The following is a 19,276-nucleotide window of genomic DNA, read 5'->3' on the forward strand; positions in this document are numbered from 1 at the left end:
CCGTCATAAAAGTTAAAATAAAACTACCTGCTCGCTTCCCACTCAGGACCGGATGATCCCTATTTGTCTAAGAGTTGAGTCGAAATTGAACGTCAAGTTAATTTTCTCTATTTTTATCGCCTGTCTTAGAAGCGTGTTGCATCGTACAATATTTCCTTGCTAACGTCGCAACGAAATTTAGTCTGAAGATCTAGGACGCGTGGAAAGCGTGAAAAACTCATGCTCCGATATTAAATGTCATTTTCTGGCTTTGTCGCACGGTGACTCAAGTCAGCCTGGGACCAAGTTGTCCTTTTGAGGAAAGTGCTAAGGGATTGGGGAGAGAGGCTTTTATCCAGAGAAGAACCTCAGGTGATTACGGAAGATGACCGCGCCCTGATTGGTCGAAAATTACGTCATATTTTTTTCGTCAAACCTACATTAATTGTTGATTTCAGTTTACAGTGTCCCCAATTAGTGCTCCAGCGCTAGAACGATTAAACACTTAAATAAAGTTCATTTCCTTTCTTTTCCCTTTTATGAAGTCGTTTGTAATAAAGAACACCATTGATTTTCTAAATGGCTGCCCTCTCGTATCATTGATCGATAATACAGTAGCGGAAAGAGGAGAAATAAATAACGCTGTTTATCTTCTTTTTAGAGCGGAGGGGTTGGCGCAGTGGTGAAATCTCTGCCTTCCAACCCTGAGGTCCCGGGTTCCATTCCCGGTTCTGCCGAGAGTGGAATATTTGGTGACCTTCTTTCCCGCTAAAGTTCACTCAGCTTTCCATCCTTCCGAGGTCGGTGAAATAAGTACCAGCATGCATGGACTGCTTAGAAGCGGCTGCAAATTGCGCCTGTATATGCTTCCAGTCCGCTGGAGGTAAATTGATCATTGTAAAGCGCCCTTGAGACGTTAGTGATAAGGGTGCTATATAAATGCACCACTTTACTTTACTTTTGTACGAGTCCCATTTCATTAAATGTAAAATGTTTATTACTTTAGTACAGCAGAACCGAATTGCTGCAGAAATAATGCTACAGCGAGTAACCAGTTACCGTGAAATCTTGCTGCGTGCTTGCCGGATAGAGACAATTAAGATCATTAAAATCGAAGATTATGAGCAGTTCGTTTACTGATGTAAAAAAAGTCACTGCTTACGAGCCAGAAGGCCCATCAGGCCGGCGCTTATCTCCGGTTTCAGTAGCATTAAGCGACTAGGAGTATTTATACTCCCCCCTGGATGGGATGCTAGTCCATCGCAGGGTTACCCCCAGCACTACGCCGGTACCCAATTATACACCTGGGTGGAGAGAGGCACCGTGAGAGTAAAGTGTCTTGCCAAGAACACAACGCAATGTCCCCGGCCAGGCCCCGAACCCGGACCACTCGATCCGGAGTCGAGCGCACTAACCATGAGACCACCGCGCCTCCCTCGTTTACTGATATATCAGTATTATTTATAGCCTTTATGAATTACTGGACATGTTTAGTGATACAGAAAGTACGGTATATGTTTCCTAATTGTCCGAGACGACAAGGAAAGGCAGTCCTCTCTCCTCGTTTCATTGTAAAACCCTGAGTGTTTGTCCGACCAGAGACCCGTGCCAGTCCATAATTATTTACGAAACAACCTCTTAGACGGTACACTGAAAATATTTGAGGCGTTTACACTCATATGCATCAGTGACAAATCGGGTTCAAAGAAATGCTTTGCCGGTGGGCCCGAGCTGATCCGGCCATCTAGGAAAGAGAGTTCTTCCTCTAACAGTTCCTTCTATTACGCATAGATGGGTCAAGTGTTTCCTCTTAGAAAACTCAAATAGAGTTTTAAGATTATTGGATGCAACTTACTCTGTTTGACACCAAGTTTACCTTCCCCTTCTACGATTAGAAGAACTCGGCTGCAGTGACGAGCATGAAAATGGCATCCAACCAATAAACTCGCAAGCCGGCGGATGTGAGACGGCTTGAGACTAACTGATTTGAAAGCAATCGATCGCCAAGAAGACCGACAAATTTTTGCAGCTGTATGAAAAACTGCTGCAAAACATCACTCTTCGAAATTATTATATTGATTTTAATTTCTTAGCGATAAATTTTAAAATTAAGAATGAAAAGTAAATATTAAGTTCAAATGAGGAAAAGAATTGATGAACGTTTCTTAATTCATGAATGTCCACTCCGAGAGCTGGCATGTCCGCCCTCCAAGTGAGAAACTTAAGAGTGACATGAATGCCTGAAAATTCCGGGCTCGATTGCGACTCAGGTCTCACTTTTATGTTTTGTAAACTCTATTTCTTATCAGTTTCAATTTTTTATTGATTCAAAAATTGTAATCACTTTCGAATTCAAACAGTTAATATTCAGTAATATGTTTCAACTTTATCTGCTTTTCGAAGAAAAAAATAAAAAAATAAAAAAAAGATTGTATGAACTCAACCCTAAGCTTATCATTGGAACAACATCAGCTATAACATAAAGCGAAAGGCATTTGCAATGATGAAAGGGAGTTTAAGAAACCAATTAGTTGACGACATCATTTGAATGATAAATATTTGTTAAGCGTTGTTAAGGAAACTCAGCTATTTTACGATATTATTTTCGAGATCACTTTCACAGGATTAATTTTTGTGCAATTCACAATCATATTAAAGGTCATGAAAGCTCCCTTAGTACACTTACCAGCACATCTCCTTCACTTTTCGAACAGTTTGTATCTGAGGTTTGTGTAGTACGTGTACGTATCAACTCCATTATTATTCCCAACAACTTCTATGAGAAGGGAACACTGAAACAGGTTTTTCATTTTGATTTTTTTAGACGTGCCACCACTTGACAGGAGTACCCAACGACACAATTTTCAGAATTGACCTGTTAGTAACCAAAACGCTTGCTTAGTGGCCGAGAAGACGTTTTTGATTAATATTTAACTTCCGTGGGAAAAAAATATGCGTTCACGGCCAGCAAGCTATGAATGTACTACTGAAAAGATGCCAGCTAGGATTCATGTTCATCATCGTTTTCCTAGCCAGAAAACGGATTCTATATCGATTTTCCCAGCAATTTTTATGGTTCCCCGGCTTTTCCCAGCCAGGGGATTATTTCCAACTTTAATGATCAAAGAACATGACAGATGGCCATGCGAAACATGGATTGTGAACGTTATTCAATGACTTCACGCTAACACATGAGGAGGTCAGGAATGTGGGTCCCCGCTGTTTAGGTAAAAAAAAATTACCAAAATCTCAGTAGGAGTTGTAACAAGACTCACACTAAAAAGGCAGAGCGAGAGACAAAGGGAGAGAGAGAGGTTAATCTCGACACATTTGTTGGGCCGACTTCGTCATAAAGTTTTAATGACGACAAATAACTCAAATTACTTTAAATTAATTTTGAGTGATGTGTCAAAATATTCCAGAGGCACAGTAAATCAATCTGAAATATTTTCTAAAACACGGTTTACAACGGCCAGCATCATGCAATTAAAAAATGGAAAATTATTTCTTTATTCTCTTTATTTGAAATTAATGTAAACACAGGCAAATTATATCTTAACTTTCAGGCTAACGAGATGCAACTTGTTTTGCCCGGCATACACTTTTCTCAACAGCAACGGTGAATTGGTTCTTTTCTGATTTTAAAGCAATCCATATTTAAGTTTTATTATACTTATGGAACTCGATAACTGAGGAATAAAATTCAACAGCTAGTACACCTTCGTACATAATTCTCCGGTTAAACATGAAACGTTAGTGATGTATTGGTATATTTGTTCATTTAAACACAGGCAAATTATTTTGTCACCTAACTTTCAGGCTACCGAGATGCAACTTGTCTTTGCCTGGCATACACTTTTCTCAACAGCAACGGTGAATCGGTTCTTTTCTGATTTTAAAGCAATCCATTTTTACGTTTTATACATATGGAACTCGATAACTGAGGAATAAAACTCAACAGCTATTACACCTTCGAACATCTGCTTCCCTAATACTCCGGTTAAACATGAAACGTTAGTGATGGATTGGTGTATTCGTTAATTTAAACACAGGCAAATTATTTCTTAACTTTCAGGCTGCCGAGATATAACTTGTTTTGCCTGGCATACACTTTTCTCAACAGCAACGGTGAATTGGTTCTTTTCTGATTTTAAAGCAATCCATTTTAAAGTTTTATACTTATGGAACTCGATAACTGAGGAATAAAACTCAACAGCTATTACACCTTCGTACATAATTCTCCGGTTAAACATGAAACGTTAGTGATGGATTGGTGTATTTGTTAATTTAAACACAGGCAAATTATTTCTTAACTTTCAGGCTGCCGAGATATAACTTGTTTTGCCTGGCATACACTTTTCTCAACAGCAACGGTGAATTGGTTCTTTTCTGATTTTAAAGCAATCCATTTTTAAGTTTTATACTTATGGAACTCGATAACTGAGGAATAAAACTCAACAGCTATTACACCTTTGTACATAATGCTCCGGTTAGTGATGTAGTGATGAAACGTTAGTGATGTATTGGTGTATTTGTTAATTTAAACACAGGCAAATTATATCTTAACTTTCAGGCTACCGAGATGCAACTTGTTTTGCCTGGCATACACTTTTCTCAACAGCAACGGTGAATTGGTTCTTTTCTGATTTTAAAGCAATCCATTTTTAAGTTTTATACTTATGGAACTCGATAACTGAGGAATAAAACTCAACAGCTATTACACCTTCGAACATCTGCTTTCCTAATTTTCCGGTTAAACATGAAACGTTAGTGATGTATTGGTATATTTGTTAATTTAAACACAGGCAAATTATTTTGTCACTTAACTTTCAGGCTACCGAGATGCAACTTGTTTTGCCTGGCATACACTTTTCTCAACAGCAACGGTGAATTGGTTCTTTTCTGATTTTAAAGCAAACCATTTTTAAGTTTTATACTTATGGAACTCGATAACTGAGGAATAAAACTCAACAGCTATTACACCTTCGTACATAATTCTCCGGTTAAACATGAAATGTTAGTGATGGATTGGTGTATTTGTTAATTTAAACACAGGCAAATTATTTCTTAACTTTCAGGCTACCGAGATATATCTTGTTTTGCCTGGCATACACTTTTCTCAACAGCGACGGTGAATTGGTTCTTTTCTGATTTTAAAGCAAACCATTTTTAAGTTTTATACTCATGGAACTCGATAACTGAGGAATAAAATTCAACAGCTATTACACCTTCGTACATAATTCTCCGGTTAAACATGAAACGTTAGTGATGGATTGGTGTATTTGTTAATTTAAACACAGGCAAATTATTTCTTAACTTTCAGGCTGCCGAGATATAACTTGTTTTGCCTGGCATACACTTTTCTCAACAGCAACGGTGAATTGGTTCTTTTCTGATTTTAAAGCAATCCATTTTTAAGTTTTATACTTATGGAACTCGATAACTGAGGAATAAAACTCAACAGCTATTACACCTTTGTACATAATGCTCCGGTTAGTGATGTAGTGATGAAACGTTAGTGATGTATTGGTGTATTTGTTAATTTAAACACAGGCAAATTATATCTTAACTTTCAGGCTACCGAGATGCAACTTGTTTTGCCTGGCATACACTTTTCTCAACAGCAACGGTGAATTGGTTCTTTTCTGATTTTAAAGCAATCCATTTTTAAGTTTTATACTTATGGAACTCGATAACTGAGGAATAAAACTCAACAGCTATTACACCTTCGAACATCTGCTTTCCTAATTTTCCGGTTAAACATGAAACGTTAGTGATGTATTGGTATATTTGTTAATTTAAACACAGGCAAATTATTTTGTCACTTAACTTTCAGGCTACCGAGATGCAACTTGTTTTGCCTGGCATACACTTTTCTCAACAGCAACGGTGAATTGGTTCTTTTCTGATTTTAAAGCAAACCATTTTTAAGTTTTATACTTATGGAACTCGATAACTGAGGAATAAAACTCAACAGCTATTACACCTTCGTACATAATTCTCCGGTTAAACATGAAATGTTAGTGATGTATTGGTGTATTTGTTAATTTAAACACAGGCAAATTATTTCTTAACTTTCAGGCTACCGAGATATATCTTGTTTTGCCTGGCATACACTTTTCTCAACAGCGACGGTGAATTGGTTCTTTTCTGATTTTAAAGCAAACCATTTTTTAAGTTTTATACTTATGGAACTCGATAACTGAGGAATAAAATTCAACAGCTATTACACCTTCGAACATCTGCTTCCCTAATTGTCCGGTTAAACATGAAACGTTAGTGATGTATTGGTATATTTGTTCATTTAAACACAGGCAAATTATTTTGTCACTTAACTTTCAGGCTACCGAGATGCAACTTGTCTTTGCCTGGCATACACTTTTCTCAACAGCAACGGTGAATCGGTTCTTTTCTGATTTTAAAGCAATCCATTTTTACGTTTTATACTTATGGAACTCGATAACTGAGGAATAAAACTCAACGGCTATTACACCTTCGAACATCTGCTTCCCTAATTCTCCGGTTAAACATGAAACGTTAGTGATGGATTGGTGTATTTGTTAATTTAAACACAGGCAAATTATTTCTTAACTTTCAGGCTACCGAGATATATCTTGTTTTGCCTGGCATACATTTTTCTCAACAGCAACGGTGAATTGGTTCTTTTCTGATTTTAAAGCAATCCATTTTTAAGTTTTATACTCATGGAACTCGATAACTGAGGAATAAAAGTCAACCGCTATTACACCTTCGTACATAATTCTCCGGTTGAACATGAAACGTTAGTGATGTATTGGTATATTTGTTAATTTAAACACAGGCAAATTATTTTGTCAGTTAACTTTCAGGCTACCGAGATGCAACTTGTCTTTGCCTGGCATGCACTTTTCTCAACAGCGACGGTGAATTGGTTCTTTTCTGATTTTAAAGCAATCCATTTTTAAGTTTTATACTTATGGAACTCGATAACTGAGGAATAAAACTCAACAGCTATTACACCTTCGAACATCTGCTTTCCTAATTTTCCGGTTAAACATGAAACGTTAGTGATGTATTGGTATATTTGTTAATTTAAACACAGGCAAATTATTTTGTCACTTAACTTTCAGGCTACCGAGATGCAACTTGTTTTGCCTGGCATACACTTTTCTCAACAGCAACGGTGAATTGGTTCTTTTCTGATTTTAAAGCAAACCATTTTTAAGTTTTATACTTATGGAACTCGATAACTGAGGAATAAAACTCAACAGCTATTACACCTTCGTACATAATTCTCCGGTTAAACATGAAATGTTAGTGATGGATTGGTGTATTTGTTAATTTAAACACAGGCAAATTATTTCTTAACTTTCAGGCTACCGAGATATATCTTGTTTTGCCTGGCATACACTTTTCTCAACAGCGACGGTGAATTGGTTCTTTTCTGATTTTAAAGCAAACCATTTTTAAGTTTTATACTCATGGAACTCGATAACTGAGGAATAAAATTCAACAGCTATTACACCTTCGTACATAATTCTCCGGTTAAACATGAAACGTTAGTGATGGATTGGTGTATTTGTTAATTTAAACACAGGCAAATTATTTCTTAACTTTCAGGCTGCCGAGATGCAACTTGTTTTGCCTGGCATACACTTTTCTCAACAGCAACGGTGAATTGGTTCTTTTCTGATTTTAAAGCAATCCATTTTTAAGTTTTATACTTATGGAACTCGATAACTGAGGAATAAAACTCAACAGCTATTACACCTTTGTACATAATGCTCCGGTTAGTGATGTAGTGATGAAACGTTAGTGATGTATTGGTGTATTTGTTAATTTAAACACAGGCAAATTATATCTTAACTTTCAGGCTACCGAGATGCAACTTGTTTTGCCTGGCATACACTTTTCTCAACAGCAACGGTGAATTGGTTCTTTTCTGATTTTAAAGCAATCCATTTTTAAGTTTTATACTTATGGAACTCGATAACTGAGGAATAAAACTCAACAGCTATTACACCTTCGAACATCTGCTTTCCTAATTTTCCGGTTAAACATGAAACGTTAGTGATGTATTGGTATATTTGTTAATTTAAACACAGGCAAATTATTTTGTCACTTAACTTTCAGGCTACCGAGATGCAACTTGTTTTGCCTGGCATACACTTTTCTCAACAGCAACGGTGAATTGGTTCTTTTCTGATTTTAAAGCAAACCATTTTTAAGTTTTATACTTATGGAACTCGATAACTGAGGAATAAAACTCAACAGCTATTACACCTTCGTACATAATTCTCCGGTTAAACATGAAATGTTAGTGATGTATTGGTGTATTTGTTAATTTAAACACAGGCAAATTATTTCTTAACTTTCAGGCTACCGAGATATATCTTGTTTTGCCTGGCATACACTTTTCTCAACAGCGACGGTGAATTGGTTCTTTTCTGATTTTAAAGCAAACCATTTTTTAAGTTTTATACTTATGGAACTCGATAACTGAGGAATAAAATTCAACAGCTATTACACCTTCGAACATCTGCTTCCCTAATTGTCCGGTTAAACATGAAACGTTAGTGATGTATTGGTATATTTGTTCATTTAAACACAGGCAAATTATTTTGTCACTTAACTTTCAGGCTACCGAGATGCAACTTGTCTTTGCCTGGCATACACTTTTCTCAACAGCAACGGTGAATCGGTTCTTTTCTGATTTTAAAGCAATCCATTTTTACGTTTTATACTTATGGAACTCGATAACTGAGGAATAAAACTCAACGGCTATTACACCTTCGAACATCTGCTTCCCTAATTCTCCGGTTAAACATGAAACGTTAGTGATGGATTGGTGTATTTGTTAATTTAAACACAGGCAAATTATTTCTTAACTTTCAGGCTACCGAGATATATCTTGTTTTGCCTGGCATACATTTTTCTCAACAGCAACGGTGAATTGGTTCTTTTCTGATTTTAAAGCAATCCATTTTTAAGTTTTATACTCATGGAACTCGATAACTGAGGAATAAAACTCAACCGCTATTACACCTTCGTACATAATTCTCCGGTTGAACATGAAACGTTAGTGATGTATTGGTATATTTGTTAATTTAAACACAGGCAAATTATTTTGTCAGTTAACTTTCAGGCTACCGAGATGCAACTTGTCTTTGCCTGGCATGCACTTTTCTCAACAGCGACGGTGAATTGGTTCTTTTCTGATTTTAAAGCAAACCATTTTTAAGTTTTATACTCATGGAACTCGATAACTGAAGAATAAAACTCAACAGCTATTACACCTTCCAGGGGCACCCAACGAGAATATAGTTCAAAACCACTTAAACATAGCATTGTTAAACGCATTTTAGTATTTAAACGGTAGATATAGGCAAATTTTTATCCGCTAAATATTTTTTATCTGTTCGGATTCCCTAGCTGAGAGTCTAGTGATCCGAAAATTATAGGGATCAAAACTTACCTTTTCGAAAATTTTAGCCAGAAGAAAGGCTCCCGAAAATTCTAGGTGACCTTTTTAGGGTAAAAATCCGTTAAAAACGGGCAATTATACCATTTTTCAGATGTTCGAAAATCCTAGGAGAGGCAGGCAAGCAAGAAATTTTACAACAAATGTTCCGAAAATTCTAGATCTCAAATCGTCTTCCGAACAGATATTTTCCGAAAATTGACGTTGGGTGCCCCTGACCTTCGAACATAATTCTCCGGTTAAACATGAAACGTTAGTGATGTATTGGTGTATTTGTTAATTTAAATACAGGCAAATTATTTTGTCAGTTAACTTTCAGGCTACCGAGATGCAACTTGTTTTGCCTGGCATACACTTTTCTCAACAGCAACGGTGAATTGGTTCTTTTCTGATTTTAAAGCAAACCATTTTAAAGTTTTATACGTATGGAACTCAATAACTGAGGAAATGGGAAATTTAGAATGCTCAATTGTAGCTGTGTAAAATTTCATTCCGGGCTAATTGATTTCCCAGCATGTCACAGGGAGGCACATTCAATATTAATCACAGACTTATCAATTTCCTAGCTGCTATCATGATATCCTGATATCTGACATGAAATTGAACCTATATAACAGCAATTATTTTACCTCAACGTTTGAGCGTGAGCCTGTATACCGGGAAGGCGTCCAGCACCGAATTCCCCGACGTCAACATTGTTTACTGCCTCCATAACTCGTTTGAAAACATGAATACAGAAATCCATGACATTCAGACGAAGACAGCTCAATTAATCCCCCCAAAGAGGCCAACCAAAGTTATTCCGTAAGCTTCGTCCACGTTTTTACCAGAATTTCGGACGGCGAGTCTAATCTGCAGGTCGCAGGTCGCAGGTCACAGGTTGCAGGTCATTGTTTCACCAATACAGAAAGTATCCTAAACATTCTTAAAAGCTAACCCTAGGCCTAATTAGGCCTAAACAAAAGTTTTCTGTATTGGTGAAACAATGACTGCAACCTGTGACCTGCGATGTGCAGATTAGACCCGCCGAATTTCGGAACGTGATCACCATTTTCCCGCAAAAAATTACCGACTTGAAGGCGACAAATCTCTCTTCGAAAGAGCTGAAAAAACTTTCCTTCGACAAATTGGCTAACATTTTACCCTGGATGCCAGAGGTCTTCTCGCTCACCAGCGGCGAGGAGCGTCGAAGTAGTGCTGGTCGCCGAGAGACGACGGCAACCTGTACCATTTTTCCCTGGGTGAGAGATCCTATAGAACGAAAAATGGTTCCGTGTCCCAGCACTAACCGCCACTGTCGATACGCGCAAACGAACTGAAATAGATTTGTGTTCCCCACACAATTCATCTCGCCCCTAAATATGGTCATTTAATAAAAAATTAACTACTTTTTTCTGCTTAACGTAAGGTCACAGTACAATCTGATCGATCCTAAATGCTTTAACACTTTTCTGAATACGAAACACCTTTTGTGTTATGTTTTTAGCCTTTGTTGATGGATATCTACACCGTCAGGAGACGTCCAGCCGAGAATTCCTGAGTCGGCTTAAGCTCCTCATGTAGTTTACTTACCTATACTTGAGCGTGCTTAACTACTTGATGTAAAATGCAACTTCAACTAAATTTCATTTTTCAATACTCCAATGAAATCCGTCAGAATCAAAACCGTACAATGAAAACTAAAAAAAAGAACGTGGCGGAGAGCATCGTGAAGTAAGTCTTGTGACGTGAAAAAAGAATTACATACGTACATTTCCAACAACTTTTCCTCTAACACAACTGAGAAACGGACACAGGACTAACAAACGGCAATTATTATTTCACACTGGCAATTTGCATATTACAAGTTTATCTCAAATTCTCCGACGATAGTCTCAAAAACATTCAGTTACATGTCAGGGATTCGACTTCTAATTGATGAACGAAAGTGAATAATACAAACTGCAATTATTGTGTCTCTCACTGGAGGTGTGGTCGTCAAGACCGGATGCAAGCAGGGCCCACATTAGTTGGCGTCGACAACCACAGCAACAAGGACAAAATAATTAGGCAATTTGTACATTGCAGTCCTGCATCTCGAATTATCCAGCAATGTCTAAGAAAAGAGCATTTCGACTTCTATTTGATGAACGAAACTGAATAATACAAACTGCAATTATTGTGTCTCTCACTGGGGGTGTGGTCGTCCAGACCGGATGCAAGCAGGGCTCACATTAGTTGGCGTCGACAACCACGGCAACAAGGACAAAATAATTAGGCATTTTGTACATTGCAGTCCTGCATCTCGAATTATCCGGCAATGTCTGAGAAAAGAGCATTTCGACTTCTATTTGATGAACGAAACTGAATAATACAAACACAAAATTATTGTTTATCATCGGAATGTACCATTTTGTCCAAGGAAGTCGTGATGTATATCATGAAGGTTTGAAGAATGTTTCGAGAACGTAATATAAACAGATCCACAGGTCAATTGTCAAGTTTGTTATTCTCTCATCATGTTTTGAGTAGCACGGTTCTACGGCACGCAAAGATAACCTAATGTCGAATAGAGTTGTTATTTCACTTCAGTAAGTGCGAAGCTTATTCCTTCTTCATTTCATTTATAATCCGTAATTTATCTTCGAACTTGTCGGATCACTTTCAGTAACATGGTTGAGGGAAGGAAATTCTTCGTGATCTTCTCTATCATTATAAAAAATAAGAACGTCTAATTTTGGAGCTTAGACTGAAAATTGTTATATCTTCTTAATGCGGACGTGACCAGGAAACTTATCAAAGTGCTTGCTTATTATCAAGTTGCTTGTCACATACTTTGCGCGACTTGCTCTGATGCCACGTGCAAGATGTCGCGGCTAAATTTGGCTTCAAACCTAAGCATTGAAAATGAACAACCTGAGGGATTTTCTTAAAATTTTGGTTCATCTTACCTTCAACGTTCTTATAAGAAAGGTTTTTATAAAAAGGTAGAGTTTATCAATAGTAATTGTTATATACGCTGATTAATCACTACAAACGTCATCCCGATCTTGCTGCGACATCTTGGATAGCGGCCAAGACAAAACCTGCAAACAAAACATCTAACAGCTCAAAAATATAAGATTCATGCTACAGTCCTGGTAATAAGTCTTCCCAAAACCTTAGATTATTTTGATAAGCGGTGTAGGTGCTGATGTCGAAAACCGTGGGGATTGTCAATAAAGCAATTTACAGAACTGTGGATTGTTCTGCAGATCCATGTCGAGAAGAATTGAGGAATTTTTCATGAGCTCACACTAAAAGTGTGACATTACTTTGAACGTTTCTGGAAACGTTTCCAGAAACGTTTCACAGAAACGTTTCACAGAAACGTTTCACAATTTGCAAATTTGCAATTTGCAAAAAACGTTTTTTGTTAGATGCAAGTGCACCCTTCTACAATGAAGGTTCTTCGGGAATATATATAATGCCTAATTATTGAGGGTGGCCAGAAGTGCACAGAGACATCTCCGTGATAAATCGTCTTCGTTAGTCTTCATTCAAGGGATCGTTTAGCCATCACAAGCGTAGCCTGTTCCAGGCTCTCAGATAGTCGAGAAAACGAAAAGAGCTGCGTGTGAAAAGCGAGTGGGGGCTTGGGTCGAGGCCCCCACTCGCTTTTCACATGCACGCAGCTCTTTTCGTTTTCTCGACCATCTGAGAGCCTGGAACAGGCTATCACAAGCGTATGTCTTACAGATCTTCCTCTCCTGTATGTGACAACGGGGTTATTTTAACTCATTATTCCCCAGAACAGCGGTTAATTCTCCATTGAGTGATGGGTAGTGATTCGATCAAACCAGGAACCAGGAGTAAATGTAATTATGTAGCACACTGACAATGGAACAAGCAAGCAATTTGCGGCTACCACTCGCTGAGCGACCTGAAAAAGCATTTTTTAAACACGGCCACAGCGTTTTAAAATTGAAACCAACCCTTTGTCTCAATCACCGACTGTGCATTCAAACAAACAAAACCTTTCCTTCCGAGGTTATTTTGGATGCGAGATGTTTCTTGAAGTGCACTCTGGTCAGTTTCATTGCTGACAGTTTTAATTAATTGTCATTTTCCGACGGCAAAATCAATCAGAGCGGTACCCTGGGAGAAGAGGAATTTTTGCACTTGATTTTTTGCCAAGAAAATTCAGCAAACAGCTGGCGAGCGCGAGAAGCGCTGACGACGAAAATAAAAGTAACCTCTTTCGTACTCTACTTCCAAAAACACAAACAAGCTTTTTATGTTTTTTGAAATCACTTTTTTTTCGAGGGGTGCATGCTGTGAATATTATTGATATTATAATATCAGACCCTTATCACATGCGTTTCGCATGCTTGAAGAAAAAAAAATACAATCTGGAATGTTAATTTCTGCGTTCATTTCCCATGTCAGCACCTTGAGACGCCTTCAAACTTTTCGGGGGGGTCGGGTGGAGGTCTAGCGCTGGACTAGAAACCCCCGGTGGAGTGAATTAATCGTTGTCACTGTCACGTAACAAAAAAATAAAATCAAAACTGTTCAATGAAATAAGCCGAAAACTTGGAATGTTGTAGGAGACAAAATTCGTAAATCACCTCACCAGTATTCAAGTCTGTGCGATACATCGTTTCTGAGTTTTTTGTCGAAGCGTTTCACGCAACTATTATTTGTTACAAATGCAAACGTGAATTGGAGAAATTTGCATTCAAGTCCTAGAATTAGAACTGGAAAAATTTAAAGAACTTTACGAGTCCCTGGAGCAGTTTCAATATGACTCGAGGCATTGAGGTGTAAAGATGTCAGAAGCTCAGTCACACCTTCGTCATATTCCCAAACAAAATCAGAGTGCTTGTTCGATTACGCCCCCTCTAAGGCCACCCAAACAGCGAACATTCATCCAGCGTCAATGAGACGAATTACCTCAATCTGCCAGCCATGAATTTGTGATTATCGTGTCGCTATCGCTACTGTACCGTTCATAGTCTTCTTGTATTATACCTGTGAAAAACCGGTTTGATCGTCCCCCTCGACTTAACCAATGGCAATCCTTATAAAAAACGGTTTGTCGATCGACCAATGAAATCTCCACGGTCAAAAGTTAACTCTGGAAGTGGAAAGCGCAACGTGATTGGAGCAGCATGTTCAGAAGGATTAACAGCCTGTACCAGAGGTTTTTCTCGCCGCTTCGTGACTCGCTCTTTTGTCGCTCTTTTCATGGCGAGAAAATAACCTCTGGAATCCAGGGTAATGTCTTGCAAAATATCCCTTAAAACAAATCTAATCTTCCCCGAATGACTGCAAAGTTTGTGCAGTCATCAAATCATGACAAAGATCAACCAGATCACGTACATAGGAAATGTGTCGCTGTCTAACGGAATGAGCTGTACAATTAAAATTTTTTTAAACCTAAATACCCGAAAAGAAGTCGCGGACCCCGTGACTTTTTATGCGGTATCGCTCTAACACCGCGGTCTCCTAGCTGTTTTAAAATAACTTCATAGAGAATTGGACCATGCCAGCTAATGCCAAGCAATAGATCAGAGACTGGATTGTCGCCATCAGCACTAATGCTAGGTCAACCAAATTGCAATTCAACGATTAGTCATAGCACCGTGTTAAAACACTGAAAACATATATAAAACTTTGTTGAATTCATCATACCTTCGTCCTGTCTGTGAGCAGGGTTTGACAGTTTCCAGAAAAGTTTGAAGGCGTCTCAAGGTGCTGACATGGGAAATGAACGCAGAAACTAAATAAAACTCCCCAGTCGTCCGTTTCATGAACATTCCAGATTGTATTTTTTTTTTCTTCAAGCATGCGAAACGCATGTGATAAGGGTCTAATAATATTCACAGCATGGACCCCTCGAAAAAAAAAGTGATTTCAAAAAACAGAAAAAGCTTGTTTGTGTTTTTGGAAGTAGAGTACGAAAGAGGTTACTCTTATTTTCGTCGTCAGCGCTTCTCGCGCTCGCCAGCTGTTTTGCTGAATTTTCTTGGCAAAAAATCAAGTGCAAAAATTCCTCTTCTCCCAGGGTACCGCTCTGATTGATTTTGCCGTCGGAAAATGACAATTAATTACATTTACTCCTGGTTCCTGGTTTGATCGAATCACTACCCATCACTCAATGGAGAATTAACCGCTGTTCTGGGGAATAATGAGTTAAAATAACCCCGTTGTCACATACAGGAGAGGAAGATCTGTAAGACATACGCTTGTGATGGCTAAACGATCCCTTGAATGAAGACTAACGAAGACGATTTATCACGGAGATGTCTCTGCGCACTTCTGGCTACCCTCAATAATTAGGCATTATATATATCCCCGAAGAACCTTCATTGTAGAAGGGTGCACTTGCATCTAACAAAAAACGTTTTTTGCAAATTGCAAATTTGCAAATTGTGAATTGGACTGTCGCAGACAGACGTTTCCAGAAACGTTCAAAGAAATGTCACACTTTTAATGTGAGTTCATGAAAAATTCCTCAATTCTTCTCGACATGGATCTGCAGAACAATCCACAGTTCTGTAAATTGCTTTATTGACAATCCCCACGGTTTTCGACATCAGCACCTACACCGCTTATCAAAATAATCGAAGGTTTTAGGAAGACTTATTACCAGGACTGTAGCATGAATCTTATATTTTTGAGCTGTTAGATGTTTTGTTTGCAGGTTTTACAGATCGTTTTCACTGTCACGCAATAAAAAAATAAATCGAGAACCATCCAGTGGAAAAAGTCAAGAATTCGTGATGTTGTAGAAGATAAATGAAGAAGACACTTCTCCAAGTTTTAGGCCTGTGCGTTTCCCCAAACTTCAGATATTCGTCGAAATGTTTCGCAGAAATTTACAGAGCCCAGTATGAAAACGCCATGTTGGTGTACCTCTCAGTGGTGCACCAATATGGCGGCCGGAAAATAGTGTCAACATCTGTTACTTACTTTGGCTATCTAGACGAGTGATCATCTGTCCTGAACAAACAGCTATTTACCTAAGCACTTTTCCTAATGCTTTAAATTCTAAAAAGGCTCAAAACCATGAGATAAATACATATTTCTCAATAAACTCGATCGTCGCCTCGTGTCACGCACCGCTATAACTCAGAAATTCAAAATGCTCTGGTTTCCAAACGAAGCACGCTATTCAGCTTTAAAATTGCAAATGGATACAAATTTACCACCTCTTATGCCTGATGAGGATAAAAACTTTCGTGGCTCTCTAGTTTTGGATTTTAGAAAATGATGACGTCACGTGAAAACGATCTACTTTTTTCCGTCGGCTAACCATAAAGCAAATTAATCACGTTGAAGTGGATGTTACTTTTCAATACCTTATTTATTGACTGTTCTTTCAAGTAATGAACTGAATCATAACCCGTGAACGAAATAAAGTCATCAGTGCCAAAAGCGGTCGGGCTGCACTATGGCCCTATGGAATAACTACACTTGGAAATTTGCGTCATTCCACGTGGATTTGGATGGCCGACAAAACTATCGTCTACCCGCTGGCTGACTTAAAATAAGTAGCTGCCGGAAATTTAGGACATCGAGATACTTGTATCTCCAGATGAATTTGAATTACAGCTGTAACACATGGGTGTGCCGCCGACTGATTACAAATACACGCAGCTCTCGTCCTTCAGTTTCGGACTTGGTATTTTACAATCTAAACAAGCTAAAATTTATAGTACTCAATCAAAGGGCTAGCTCATTTAAAATATCTAGATCATTTAAAATATCATACTGAATGATTACTACAGCATATCCACAGGGTTTTGCAACGCCAATTTAGAAACCTTCCAAAACACGTCTACAACCAGCCTTATCGAAGGATAATTAACTTTCGAGCTTTTTTTTTTATTAGCGTTTGATTCTGACATTTAACGTAACATTTGCTTACCTCTGGATTGTACGGTGGCTCACATCTGCCACGGCAAAACTTACTTTTCCACGGCAAAACTTACTTTCTCACGGCAAAACATATTCTCACGGCAAAACTTACTTTTCCACTGCAAAACTTACTTTTCCATCCCTAGCTTCCAGTCTGTCTCTGCCTATGCTTTCCCGCGTTGGAGATCCGGGAATTTTCAGCAGAGCAATATGGCGGATGGCGAAGAAGATTATGTGTGAGTAATCCATGCATTGTTTAAATGGATGAGTGTATGTAACAGTCGCCAAACCCTTTCCCTTGTTTAAGCTTTGGCTAGATGTTAAAATAACCGTCCATTTATGTGGATATGAATAGAAGATATACGGCAACTAGTTAACCCAGAGAACGTGACTTGTAAATTATAAACGCTGTGTCTACATGTCCGGCAGCTGGACAGATTGTTGAAAATACTCCGTGTCCGGCAGTCAATTTTTTTTTAAATTTTCAGTTAATAATATCAAATCCTTGTTCACATGGCTGAAACCGTCACTATTTCCACCGTAATGTGAATGGTAGTGTGCTCGGCACCCGGTAATACTGATGTTTTCAACTTTGAAGCTCTCCGCGAGCTTCCGGACAGGAAATCGTAAATACTCCATGTCCGGCAGTCGAACATTTCCCGAGTATTAAGTCATTCCACTCAAAATATGCGAGCTATACCATCCTAGGCGATGCTGTTCTTGTTTCCACGGCTCAAAAGTACGATTACCACCGAAATACTAGTGTTTTGTTTCTTCCGGGAATTGTAGTGTTTTCCAACAGCTTCCGGACGCGAAATCGTAAATACTCCGTGTCCGGCAGTCCAATATTTCCCGATTAGTAAGTCTTTCGAAACAAAATATTCGAGTTTAACCATCCTAGGCGACGCTGTTCTTGTTTACACGGCTCAAGGGTACAATTACCACCGAAATACTAGTGTTTTTGCCACGAATGGCAATGTTTTCCACGAGCTTCCGGACACGAAATCGTAAATACTCCATGACCGGCAGTCGAATTTTCGAGCTATACCATCTTTGGCGATGCTGATCTTGTTTACATGGAAAACTGTTTGCGCTAGCGTTCATTTTTATGTGACTCTCCCGACTCTGTACATAAAAATACTATATGAACTACTTCCGGACACGTCGTGTAGTGAAAGGGCAATTGGGTCACGCTTTATCAGCTGACCCAGCGTGACCTAATTTGAGCGGGAAATTGAAGAGCGACCGATCGCAGGAGATTAAGAGGTTAAGGCGTGCTGTATCTGGGCAGTAAAGGTGAAAAGAAGACTGAAGGTAAGGACCACACATTTGATCTTGTTTATTTGGGGTTGTTAATGTAGCTGAGCTGAGGCTTGATTATACTATGCACGCCATAAATGCCAGAACTCGCGAAAGGAAAGGGTGTTGTGACTGCTGTCTGTGAGCCGAACGGAGGTTGCCGTCAATATTTGTTTTCTTTCTCTTCCAGGAAAATTGACTAGTTAGCGATTTGATATGTATATGTTGATGGGTTGCACTAAAATGTCGTGGCCAAAAATTAGAAACCCTGCGTTTGCCAATTGAGATATTGTGTGAGATGTGTTTGTCTGGTTAATTTGGTCCCGGGGCGAGGAGGGGGAATTCCGTCAATTCCATGCCAATTGAAAAATAGAACTAAAAGATAGTCAAATGCTCCGGGGTAAATTGGTAAGAGGCAAATAACCCCCACTCTGTGATGGACTTACTGGGACAATGTCCCAGTAATGGGGGGAGGGGGGAAGTGGGCACTGCTGGAATTGACTGGCACATTAAAAGACATGAGCCTGAGTGTGGCTTGAGCTTATTTCATCCCTAAAAGATTGCCCTTTAAGACTACTGATAAATGTTAGCTAAAAGTAAGCAAATGAAGACATTACAATGTTCCCCTTTCTTTCTTTCTTTTTAACTTGCAAC

General features: G+C 38.6%; 1 protein-coding gene across 5 annotated transcripts in view; it reads right to left on the reverse strand.

Moving 5' to 3' along the window:
- Window positions 1–17,449, reverse strand: part of LOC138034823 (tachykinin-like peptides receptor 99D) — a 29,756-nt gene extending 12,307 nt beyond the window's left edge. Inside the window, exon 1 of one of the 5 annotated variants that reach the window (XM_068881925.1) lies at window positions 17,334–17,449. The gene's annotated coding sequence lies outside the window, so the exon portion shown is untranslated. Of the gene's footprint in view, window positions 1–1,834; window positions 2,126–2,665; window positions 2,788–9,433; window positions 9,648–15,094; window positions 15,188–17,333 lie in introns of those variants that run through there. The other 4 variants (XM_068881922.1, XM_068881926.1, XM_068881923.1 and 1 more) reach the window with 4 other exon arrangements.
- Between the last annotated feature and the right edge of the window lie 1,827 nt (window positions 17,450–19,276).

The sequence above is a fragment of the Montipora capricornis genome, unplaced genomic scaffold, assembly GCF_036669925.1.
Source record: "Montipora capricornis isolate CH-2021 unplaced genomic scaffold, ASM3666992v2 scaffold_216, whole genome shotgun sequence".
NCBI classification, from domain to species: Eukaryota; Metazoa; Cnidaria; class Anthozoa; order Scleractinia; family Acroporidae; genus Montipora; species Montipora capricornis.